The sequence below is a fragment of the Myotis davidii genome, unplaced genomic scaffold, assembly GCF_000327345.1.
Source record: "Myotis davidii unplaced genomic scaffold, ASM32734v1 scaffold46, whole genome shotgun sequence".
In the NCBI taxonomy this organism is placed as follows: domain Eukaryota; kingdom Metazoa; phylum Chordata; class Mammalia; order Chiroptera; family Vespertilionidae; genus Myotis; species Myotis davidii.
This window is the reverse complement of record NW_006383006.1, coordinates 6,413,210-6,425,021: the sequence shown is the minus strand read 5'-3', so window position 1 is coordinate 6,425,021 and position 11,812 is coordinate 6,413,210.

Below are 11,812 nucleotides of genomic sequence, written 5' to 3'. Positions count from 1 at the left end.
TTCTGCTGGGGAAGGGGTTAAGAGGTTTTATTCCCTCCCTAACTTCAGGGGAAAATCCCTACCTGGGGAAACAACCTTTCTCAGAGAGGTGACCTTGGTTAAAACACATAGTGCCAAGAAGGTGAGCAAACATATTAAGAAAAGTATGCCATATATGCCAGGTCCCTTGAAACAGCAAGGATGGACCGGCTCCCGGCAATTGCTATAAAAATGAAGAAATAATAGAAAAAGAAAGAATCCTTAGGAACTACTGCCCCAAAGACTCATGCTTCTAAAAGGCAGGAAGTCATCCTGGGTCTTGCTCTTCTGGGCTGAGGAAAGAGACCTGGGGACTGTGTGCTAATCACAGAGAAAAGAAAACATTTAAAAGCTTTTATCAATTGTATTAGTTTGCTAGAGCTGCCCATAGAAGAGCACTAAAGACTTCTCTGCTAAAGGGTCACAGAATAAAAAAGGTTAACCTTTCAATTGCAACAATAGGTGAATGTATTCACCATGGACTCTCAGCACTGGGTCACTTAATCCCCACTGGTAGGATCAAACCTACCCTCCACTCTCAGCTCAAACATGTTCTAAAGGGAAAATGAGAAGTTCAAGAGTTCATCAGTTCAGCACAAGTCGATCTTGTTACAAATTCTGGTTTTGCCTTGAATTATGGACTTCCTATAACTCGATTGTTGCCTGGTCCCACAGTTCCTCTGTGACTCAACCCTTTCCTCACACCCTAATCATTGAGTCCTTGCCATAAAAAATGTAAAAGTCCTCCTGTAAATTTTAATAGCCAATTTTTCCAGCTTATGGATTAAGAGAAGTGTTTTGGTGATGTTTTCTTCTATAGAAAGCTCTAATGCTGAATGGTTGCCAGGAGACAGTTTTCAAAGCATTATGGGTTGCATCATGAAGTGATAGCCAACTCTGCCTATGCAAAATCCCAATGTTTTTTACATCAGGAAGAGCTGACCGCATTCATAAAGAACGCTGGCCCTTTTCATGTTCAGCTCAAGGCTCCTAAAGGAGCTGAAGTTGTGTGAAGGAGAGGTTCTAATATGCCACCATCTCTTTCTTCTCAAAGAGTATTTGAATCCCCACTGGTAGGGATTGAATGAAAGATTGATGTAATTCCTGGAAGGCAAGACTGAGAAGCACTATAAAATGACCTCATAACTCTAAAAATGCCAATGTGGCTCTAAATAATCAAAGCTAATAAAATTGCTAAATCAATCACAAACAAGCCAAAGAAAGAAATGAAAATAAATAACTCGGTTGCCAGATAAACGACCTGGAACCTAGAGCCACAAAGGAAGTTTTCCATCAAGAAAAGTCCTTGCTTTCCATATATGAAGACTTCCTTCTGAGGAACCACCAGTTTGAAGTCCTTCTTATCTCTGAAACAGTCCTCTTTTTCCAATATTATTATAGTAACTCTTTGAAAGATACTGAAGAAATATGGGGGCAGGGTGAAGTCAAAGGGAGAAAGGTTAGGTATCATGCTTATGATGAGACGTCTTCAAGTCACAAAGAAGGCTTCTCAGACCTTAAATCCTCTCTGATATCCTCTCCAGGAACCACACTGTCACAAGATTAGCCTATCAGAGTATTGATAATTAAGTAAGAACACATGTTGGAGGTTTATTTATATCACACCCCCCAAAAAAAGAAATTATATCTGGCTCCAATAGAAATGACTAATATGTTCTTTCCTACAGAGTTCATACAGATTTTGAGACTAAGAGTAATGCTAACAAATAAAACCTGGGCTATTGCAGAATGACTTGGTTCATTTCCATAGGCATGCTGGAATGGTGCCGTATGGAATTCAAACATACAACTCTGCATTTGGGGGGTTTATTTGGGGTCCTGCTCTTACTCTCAGTTCCTTAGGAACTCTAATCCTGCATAGAAACCATTTCTAAATTCACCTTTAAACAATGCTAGCAAGTACAATTAAAATGAGGCTTGGACTCCTCGGAGTGGTACATTTCCTTAGTTTCCACCTTTTCCACAGAGGCTACTTTATATGGCAGCCAAGTTTTGTTTCCCCTAGAGAGAGTCCCTTTTGTTTTGTTTTGTGCAGTGCCACACTGATGACTGCCTGCAGTGTGAGACACTAAATGCGGTACACCACGGTGATGAATGAGCCCTATATCTCAACGGTTTCCAGGAAATAAACGTGAATGCAGCCCTGAAAAACAAATGTTTAGGAGTCCATTATATTGCAATGACTTGCAGATAATAAAATGTACTTTTAAGAACTCATTAGTTATCTGTCCTCTGCATATTGTTATCTGCAGCCCAGACAATCTCTCAAAAGTCCCAGTGATTTACAGCAGTGATTCTTAAAGTTAGCTGCACATAAAAACCATCTAGAGAAATTTCTTAAAATTTGAGTGCCCTGAACACAGCCTAGATCAATTAAATCAGAATATGTAGGGCCTCAGCATCAATATTTTTCTTAACTTCCTAGATAATTTCACTGCACAGTTAAGCTGGAGAACCAGATCCAGAAGCCAGCAAGATTTCAGAGGGTTGCTCAATCACATTGAGAGTGGCCCCAAAGCATGGCTGCTCTCTCAGAGATAATACCAGAAATAATCTACTCCCTGGCTACAGATTCTCAGGGGCTGAATGCCCAATAGTCTGGACAATCCATCCGCTCTCCTGGGCCACACAGTTTAGGTGAAGCACAACTACACAAGAGGAGGATGGAGAGAAGAAGGTAGGTCTGCTTACTGAGGATGGAAAGACATGCAAGGGACTTAGTACTTTTCCGCCACAACAACTCCAGGACATTGTGGCATCTACTTCCCCATTCAAAGTTGCCTTTACTACTCATCATAGCTCAACTTTACACATATAACCAATATTTAAATAGGTTTTGGGGCCACTGACCGACAGAGTCTTACCCAAAGACATAAATCCTCTTACAGCCAAGCCAACTAAATGAATTTAACAGAAATTGTTTCTAAGAAGACAAGTCTTACATTTATCATGCTTTCAAATTGCTTGAGCAATGACAAGGCAAGCAAAACTAACCTAGACTCCCTTTCCTTAGTGAGTTAAAACTAGCTTTTAAATTATTTTTTAATAATGATGAAGCACCAATCTGCAAAAAGTGCTAACTAGTGTTGTGGCTGATTCGCAGCTAGTTAGAGCACTAGGAGAACAAAGGCCAAGCCCTCATCTCATTTTGTTCTGTTTCAAGGCCACAGTCTAGCCCAGTGATGGCGAACCTATGACACGTGTGTCAGAGGTGACACGCAAACACATTTTTTTGGTTGATTTTTTTTTGTTAAATTGCATTTAAATATATAAAATAAATATCAAAAATATGTCTTTGTTTTACTATGGTTGCAAATATCAAAACATTTCTATATGTGACACAGCACCAGAGTAAAGTTAGGGTTTTTCAAAATGCTGACACGCCGAGCTCAAAAGGTTCGCCATCACTGGTCTAGGCCCCTAACCCCTGGCTATTATTTGTTCAGCAAAGGCAAAATGATTCATGGCAGGACAAAGTGAACACACAGAATCTTGGCCCTCTAGAACTTAGTTAAGTCATTAAACATAGAAGCTGTCCAGGTAGATGAAAATCCTTGTATTTTAAAATAATGCACAAAATACAAGGAGAAAGCTGAGAATAAGGGCCCATGATTTGGGGGAGGAGATGGGGACAGGAAAATATACATTTTAGCCCCCAAATCTACTAGCTTGTATACATCCTTCTCATTTTTCCAATAGGAAAGGTGTCCCACTTATGGGGCTAAGTCCTTCACAGGTAATCTGGAACTTCCCCTCTTTCTCCCAGGGGACTTCCTCTGTCAGTCATCCCTCTCATAGTTTAACTCCTCCCTAATTGCTCCTCAGTAGCATCTACTAGCAAACACTTTCAAGCTTCTCCTAACTTAACAAATTAAATAAATATTTTTAAAAGTATAAAAGAACTCCAAACCTGCTCTTTCCCCTGTGCTCTCCTAACTACTGTACTATCTCACCACCCTCACATGTTCATCCACCTGTTCCTCTCGCACTCATTCATCAGCCCACTGAAATCTGGCTTCCTTCACTACTACTCCACTTAAACTGTAATTTCCAAGACAAACAATACCCCCCTTTTGTAAAATCCAAAGGAAACTTTCAATCGCCCTTGTCCTCTAACTTGCACTAGACACATTTGGATCACTGCCTCCTTGAAACCTCTGCTCCCCACTCTCCAGCACCTTCTCTCCCCTTCTCCTGGTTGTTCCTTCTTATCTCCTTTGTCTGTTTCTCTCGCCTTGCCCATCTTCAATGTGTTACATTCCTCAGAGATCTGCCCTTGGGTCTGATTCTCACTCCGTACCCTCTTAGTGAGTAAATCCTTCGGGCTTAAAATTACCACCTGGATGCTCATAACCTCCAAATACACATTTACAGACTTGATACTTTTGCAAAGTTTTAGGCCTGGATACATATACTCAACATCCCTGCTTGACCAGAGACATCTCAAACTCAACATGTTTAAAATAAAATCCACCCTTTCCCCAAAACCTTCTCTTCTTCTTATGCTTCTTGTCTCAGTAAATGGAACCACCACATAAAGGGTTACTTTGCTTAGAAAAATTGGCATCATCCTTGTCTTCTTTCTTTTCTTCAGTCTGTCTATTCAATAAATTACCAAGTCCTATTGACTCTATCTGCTAAATAATGGCTTCAATCCATACTTCTGTTTCTGCTGCCAAAGTTGAGCCCACCATCATCTCTTGCACTGATCACAGCAATGAATCCCAAATATTCTCCCAGCTTCCAGACCTAAGCCCCTCCAGCCCATACTCTACATTGTTACCAGAGTGATCTTTCAAAAATTAAATGCTGACCTTCCTCACATATTACACACACTTAAACTCTTTTGTAGCTTCCCCAGTGCCTCAGACTATAATCCAAACTCTCCACGATGGCTTTTAGGACCTGCGAGATCTGATAACCTGGCCCCATCTCCCTCCATAGCCTCAACCATGGCCACTTTTCCCTTATACTCAAGCCCCATCCACACTAAATCATTCTAAGATTCCCAAATTATGTTTTGCCTTCTCTCTCTACAAATCTAGACACAGTGCCCTTCCTTTGTGCTCCCACGGTGACCTTTACTTCCTTTTCCCTAACACTTTGTACCTGTTTCTTAACTCACGGACTATAGTCTCCATAGAGGACAATAATTTTCTTTGTCTTGTTCATCATTGTACTCCCAGCACTTCAACAGTGCCTGGAATGTAGTGTCTGTATTTTGCTTGACCATTGGCTGATTGATTAAATAATGAAATGAAGTTCAATATATCAATAGGTAAAAGAAATGACAAGTCAAATTTGTAAAGTTTGTTCCAGGCAGGAGTGGGTTTTTTCCAAGGAGCCTCATTGCTGGAGGCTCTTTCTCATAATTATGAAATGTCAAGCCTTGTACTGAAGGTTCTAAGAAACTGGTGACTGATATTTTGGCATCGAGACTTTTTAAATTGTTAGCATGTAGTTGTTTTGTTTGTTTAAATCTTTGTTGTTGAAAGTATTACATATGCCTCCTTTTTTATCCCACTGACCCGTGATAGCCTCCCCACGCCCCCGCCCCCACCCACCCTATTGTCTGTGACCATGGGTTATGTATATATGCATATAAGTTCTTTGGTTGATCTCTTTCCACCCCCCACCTTCCCTCTGAGATTCAACAGTCTGTTCCATGCTTCAATGTCTCTGGATCTATTTTGTTCATAGAGACTTCATAAGGGAAGAGAATGTATCTTTCCTCACTGTGCCAAAGGTCTGCCATAAACTCTGTTTGGAAGCAACATGAATGCTTCAGTGGCAGGAAAGTATTCCAAGAGTTTGAGAAAAAATGTTTCCTTCTCTCCCAGATGTCTCAAACTATGATTCAAAATAATTTCTGTTTTCAGATCTCAGACATTGGCGAGAGAACTAGAAGCAATTGGTCATCTTTTGACTGTACCTGCTACCAACTGATAACTAGAAAGGAGAAGCCTAGGACTGTCTCTGAGGGTAACAGCACAGAACAGAGTTATGGCATTCCCAGGGTATGGAGGCTTGTGGGCTAACTCACAGACATGTAGACTTGGCCTAGACTCAGAAGTAAATTATTTATCAAAAGTCAAAAGTTGAGGTTTACAAGGAATGTGTGTGTATCTGTACATGCGAGAATGTGTGTGAATGTATATGCATGTGTGTGTAAATTATTGAAGTCTAAAAAGCAAGCTGAGATTCCTTGTGGACAAAAGAGGCCACATGCTAACCTGACAAGCTCAGGGAAGGCCTGCATAGCAGTCTTGAAAACTCCAAGGCCTAAAGTAATCACCAAGGATGGTCTGAACTTAAAACTTTAACTAAAAGCAATTATGGTGGGTAGTCATGTCTGAGGCTGGTATCTTCCCTGACAAGGTCAATGTTTACCTTAATTGAGCCTATCGTCTTTTTGCATCTATGATAACATATCTTTGAAATGTGAGGGTAACTTGTAACTTCCCTTTTTTCCTGGAACCCTCAAAGTACAACCAAATGCCTTGGACACCAGGACAGATACCATGAATTCCTTTATTGTTATTGTTATCATGATAATTGTTGACTGTAACTATCCATTACCCACCTAAGTAAAAGAAATTTGTATCTATCTTACTTTATATCTAATCGCTCCCACTGCCCCTTTGCTTTCTCCCGCCTGTCTAATCTATTACCAGTGGATTTCATGTAACCCACTTATCTCTCCTCCTTTGATTCTAATGTATAAAACAGGTGAAAAACTGCCATTCTCCAGAGCATTATCCCAATCCATTTAGATTCTGCTTCCCCGGCAATCGTCGACAGTTTGACTCAAATAAACTCACAGAAATTCTTTACAAGTTTGAATGTTTTTACGGTAACACCCTATGTATACAACCAGCTTATAACTGCTTCCATCTGTGCATTAGGACCATCACTATACACACACACACACACACACACACACACACACACACACACACCACATATATCTATACAAAACTTGCTGAGACCATTTACTTACTTAACTTTTAGCTTACACTACTCTAATGCTCACAACAGTCCTGCAAACTTGATAATATGTCCTCCATTTTACAGAAGATTAATCTGAGCTTTGAGGGCCTAATTCCTTCAACAAGTAAAAAAAAAAAAAAAAGGAAGTCAAGACTTGAACTTCAGTCTATCCAGTTCCATAGCCAGACCTCCTTCTGCTGCACCTCTCTCTTCCCCCAAGTCCTAGTACTGTTTACGAGAAATGTCAGGGGAGTGGTTCTGATTTACGATAACCCACTCTGATAAAAATGCTTCAGTGATTGTTTTTGAGATGTCAGAGCGGAAAATGTACAGATTTCACAGGATGAAGAACCTGCCAAGCTGTAATTGCATAATCACAGCACTGAAAGGAACCAAGGAGGCCAAATGTGTGTTGAAAAACTACAGATGTCATCTGGGAATGCTCAGAGCTTTGTGTTTTCAAGCTGAGACAGTCTCTCTTCCACCGGAACTGTACCCTTATAAGGCCAAAGGGAGGCCCTGAGTTCTCAGCTGAATCAACCTGACACACCGCTCCCTGAGCTCACTGGGATTCCACTGGCTGAGCGTCAGCCCCGTCATGGAAAGAACACCAGCTTCAGGAGGACAGGGTTAGTCCCCATCCTGAAATGAGTCACAGACACCCACCTTGTCATAAAGCTGCCATGAGTTTTGCAGTAGAAAGTCGGGGGAGCGGGGGGCCGGCGGGGGCGACACACTAGGGTCAGGAGTGGAGCTATTTAGGCTCCCCAGAGCAATTAGTCACAAGCCTTATCCCTTCGTCTCCATTTACAGCCATTTATTTGGGAGCAACAAGCTCTAAGAGTGAAAAACAAAGTCCTTCCACCCCCAGCATGTGCTCTGAGGTTCACAGGAAGATTTCTCCTCGTTTGCTTTGGGGCATGAAAGTTGCTTGCAAACAGCTGTGTCTTCCCACGGACAAATCAGGCAAATGTTCCACAGAAGGAGAGGGGAGGGTTCCGGGAATGAAATCAGCTCTTTATTATTTGACTTGCTTCATTAAACCTTGCCCCATAAGACCAAAACTCTAGGAAAATTTAAAAAAAAAAAAAACAGCAGAGATGAGCCACACAGATCTGCACAAGTAGGACCTCTTGGTTCTGAGAAGTCACTTTAGCCAATAGTTGAGAAGTAATGGAAAGGTATGAGACCGCCAAGTCCAGCACACAAGAATGCTTCAGAAAATGGAATGTTGGCACTGTCACCAAGTCACTTTCTTCCCAGGTATTGATTACTCTCTACAGATTATGGAAATATTTGTCTGTTATTTCAACTCAGCTAGCAAGTATAGTAGAGCTACAGTAAAGCATGTGTTCATAATTTCCCCCCAGAAATAAATTATTGATATAGAAATTCGAAGATGTTAGGAAGAGGATGAGTAGATTTTCATAAGGAGCCCTAACAGCCTTATGAAAGGATAGAGAGAACAAGCCCAAGACCTTGAGATTCTCCGTAGTGGGAACTCATCAGCATGGATTTGGGTGACCCTAACCAAGGACCAGGACAAGCAGAAGATACCATCCCCTTTAAGAGAAAATATCATGGTAGAAAGAGATTGGGCCAGTGGGCAGGCCTGCACACAAAGATGGACCTCTGAGAGTGGGTAGTGATTCTGGTTCTTGAAGGCTCTATCTCAGAACTGGTATCCAGCCTTACTGGGCACAGCTTGTGTCCTGGGGAAGAGGGCTGTAGAGGAACCTAAGAGGACACAGACCAACTTTTGAGTGGTGCATTCCTGGGCCAGGAAATGTCAGAGGACCACTGTGGCTAGAATAGCTACTGGGAGAAAGGACTCTACCCTTCTATGATCATGTCTGTGTGAACAGTTAATTTGCATTTTCCTAAGTGAAAGGTTTGACACCAGCTCTCCCAGTTGGCAGCCTGATAGCTCATGGCAAAGTAACCAGCTGTAGGAGATAGTTATTATACCATCTAGCTTCCTAGATTGTGGAAGCCCTGAGGCTGTGCCTCACAAACCTCCTTCTGCATGGAACAGAATTAACCAAGGGCTCCAACTGCTTCACTTTTAAATCTATTGATGTGTTTGCACCAGGACCCCACTTTCCAAGGGCTACTCCCTGCCAGTGATAGGCTGTAGTGGGAGTACTCCATTCTGGGAGACACAGGATTCCTTAGGTGGCTGACCCAGCACAAGGACTTCCTTCCCTGTGGCTTTGCTGAAGCTTCCTCAGATTGCCTAGCAGTCCAGCCTGATGCCACCCAACCTTCTCTCCTGCTCCCTTCACTCAGGCAGGATCACATCATGATTTGCTAAACCAGCCTTCTCCTTGCAACTTTTAACACTATTTTGGTGTCTGCTCTAGGAGGACAAGACTAAAACAAGAATGGGCATTTGAATTGTATCTTCAGAAACAAAGCAGAAGAGCTAGGATTGTCCCCTGAATATAAATGAGCACCCTGGAGACTTCTTAAGATTATAATAAGCATGGAATCCAGGGAATATAATATAGAAGCTCCTGTTAATTACTTATATCTCTGACTTTATTTGGTATGCAACACTTTCAAAAAATAAATATCCATTATGCAAGTTGAGCCCAGAAGAGAACCATGAAGCAAAAGGCCCTTTCTTATTCCCATAACAAGAGGGAAAGTAGGAGCAGGTGTTGTGTACCTGGGAGCAGCCAGTGTTGCCTTGGCCATGATGACCTCCCAAGTGAGCATTGATAGTATCTCATTGTGACCTGCAAGCAATGCTTGGTTTCCATATGTGGAAAGAGTTAAGGAATTTCCTCCAGATCCCATTGGCGGGACCCTAAATCACCAAAGCCCTGATAAAGCTCTCTATAGTCATCATTAAGAAAAACTGTAGCTCACTAAACCCATAGATATTTATGTTGCTCCTGCTGCAAATAGCTTCCTTTCCTCCTGGGTCATAACTGAGCCCATAAATAGATTATAAGCTTCTACCCATTCACCAAAAATAAACTGCTAGTACTTTCACAATATCACAACAAGACGCACCAAGAGCTTTATTTGGGTCATTTTATTTTTGCCTTCTTCCCATCTCCTACTTTATTTGAATCTCAGTCTAACCCGGAGGCCATATGATAATAAAAGATCCACACCTATGTAGCCATGGTTTCCTAAGTCCTGAGTAACCAGGATCCTCTGTTACCAGTAAACTTTGGAGGTTGTTTTTTGCTTTTTCATGAGCAGATGCTGTGATTCACCAGTTTCATTTCTTGCACTGATATAAAAATCTGTGTCAGTGAACTTTGTGATAACAAGATGGTTGTCCACAGGGTGTTGTCTATGGGGTGATGGATGGTTTTGCATAACAGTCTTCTAAATTGAGAGCTGAGGGCATAACCCCCTGATGGCAGGAATGGTCTTGATTAACTCAATCCACATAGAATTCCACATAGCACCATATATAATACAAGCTTTATTATGATAGTTTGTAATAACTAAGTCACCACGGTTTGGAAATAATATTTCTATCCATTTTTTTCATCAATCAATGGGGCAATTCTTTATATACAAGTTGGGATTCACATCTGATAAAGATTTTGTGTGTATTGGTAGCTTCATTCTGCCCAATTCTCTGCTGCTGATAGTCATCAGGAAGTGATCAAGTTTAAAACCTGAGAAACTTAAGCATTATCACACACAATGTGGGCACTTCATTTAATTCAAGAATGGAAAGCTGTCCTTGAAGTCCCAATCCCTAGCAGCTCTGAGAGATGTTTGAGGAAGCTGCAACAGCCTTGCCTACAAATAGAAGAGATCTATTTCTCCTGCTCTCACACTTGTGGGTTTCAATTGACTAAGTCTTCTTAGGTGTGCACTCACTATGTGTGTGATAAGGGCTTACAGAGTGGCCAGGCACTGATCAGAAATCCTTCTAGTTTAAAAGATGGAATACATTCAACAAGTAAATACAAATAAAGGTAATATATAATTATTTTAACAATTATAATTATATTAATAATAATTAAATATTATAACAATAATAAGAAAAGATATTTAATGGGGTAAAATGGTGATTTATTAGGCCAGATACAACAAGCTATTTTTAAAATATGCTTTGTTTCATTCTATTGCATTTTTCCATATTTTGCGGGGAGGTGGGAAAATAGATAAGCTAGATATGCCGGAATTAACCTGTGAACCAGGGACAGGAGAAGAAATCTATGTAAGCAACCAGCTAAGACCTCAAGATCTTTCCTCACATTTGCAACAACATCGATGAACTTGAGTACATTATGCTAAGTGAAATAAGTCAGACAGAGAAAGACAAATATCATATGGTTGATCTCACTTATATGTGGAATCAGGTGAAAACAGAGCTCACAGATTGGGGTGGGGTTGACAAAATGGATGAAGGGGTCAAAAAGTACAATCTTTCAAATGTAAAATAAAGTCATGGGGATGTAAAGCACAGCATGGCGACTATAGTTACAAATTCTATTTTGCTTATTTGAAAATTGATGAGAGGATAGATCTTAAAAGTTCTCATGACATGAAAAAGAAACCTTTGCAACTATGTATGGTGATCAATGTTAACTATACTCATTGTGGTGATCATTTTGCAATATATGCAAATATCAAGTCATTATGTTGTTTGCCTGTTCTGAATTGCCTTATGGGTTTTGGCAGGTTTGCACATTAAGATCACAGATGCCTAATGTTAGAACTGAAAGGGACTCTCTCCTAGAGATCACCTTCTTCAACCCCTCACTATTTACACAGATGAAATGATGGCTCAAAAGGGTAAGGAATT